The following is a 1026-nucleotide window of genomic DNA, read 5'->3' as shown; positions in this document are numbered from 1 at the left end:
CCACCACCCCCAGCCCTCAGGCCCCCAGGCCAAAGTGCCCCGACCCCGGGCCCCCCACTCCCCGGGTTGTCGTGGGCCCTATCTTGCTCCCACCTTCCCAGGGGCCTTATTTCTGAGCATTGTCTCTGGGACTCTCTCCCAAGATGAGCCGAGCTGCCTGCGGGTCCCCGCGGAGGCCCTGTGTGCACAGGGGAGATCGTGGACTTGTGTCCCGGGCAGGTGGCCCCGGCCTCCGTCCCCCGGGGGCTGGGAGCAGGTGCCGCAGGCTGCCCGGGACCCTCTGCATGATGTGTGGCCGGGTGGGTGGGTTTGCCAGATGCCCCAGCCACCCCACCGAAGACTGAGCGTGGGTCCCTCCAACTGAGGGGCACTGAGCTGGGGCATCCATCCCCCGAAGACGCCTTCTCCAGGGTCCAGGCACCTCTCATGTCCTGGGCCTGGGGACCACTCGGGTTGACCCTTCAAAGCGGCCTCTTTTGCAGTGCTGGGGGCCCTGAGTGGCCTTTCAGGACGGGGCTCTCCTCAGCTGCTGGCCCTGGCTGGGCTGGGGGCTGGCCTTGCATCACCCTCTCGTTTGCTGCCAGGCCGTGAGCCCCCCAGTCCCCCCATATTCCCCCCATAACCACTTTGATTGTCACACGCCGACACTCGGGGTCTAGGCTGTGGGGCCGTCCCAGCTGAGCCCGCCAGGCATCTGACCCGCCTCCCCGGCCATCAGTGCCCCCCAGAGTCAACTCCTGGGTCATCTGCTCTGCAGGCGTTCCTGTGTTGCCCACCCAGTCTTCCCCAGAAGCACCCCCCGGCTTCCTTTGAGGGGGTGTCTTGGGGCTGGACTGTGTCTCCCCAGCCTCCACGGGATGCCCCGTTTCAAGCAGCCTGACCCCTTTCATGGGAAGTGTTTTTGCAAGCCGGTCCTCCAGATTCTTCCCCTTTGCTCACCTGAGTTTAAGCTGCTCCCCCCGTTAAACATTCTGTTGTCTTCTCGGCCAGGTGACCCCAGATCCCGAGTGGGCCACCCCACGCTGA

General features: G+C 65.7%; 1 protein-coding gene across 1 annotated transcript in view; it reads left to right on the top strand.

Moving 5' to 3' along the window:
• Positions 1 to 1026, top strand: part of SLC12A7 (solute carrier family 12 (potassium/chloride transporter), member 7) — a 34240-nt gene that overhangs the window by 6698 nt on the left and 26516 nt on the right. The gene's annotated exons all lie outside the window — the stretch shown is intronic.

This window comes from Bison bison, unplaced genomic scaffold (genome assembly GCF_000754665.1).
Source record: "Bison bison bison isolate TAMUID 2011002044 unplaced genomic scaffold, Bison_UMD1.0 scf7180017864377, whole genome shotgun sequence".
Taxonomy (NCBI): Eukaryota; Metazoa; Chordata; class Mammalia; order Artiodactyla; family Bovidae; genus Bison; species Bison bison.
The sequence above is the reverse complement of the archived record's forward strand: the minus strand, read 5'-3'. Positions and strand labels throughout refer to the sequence as shown.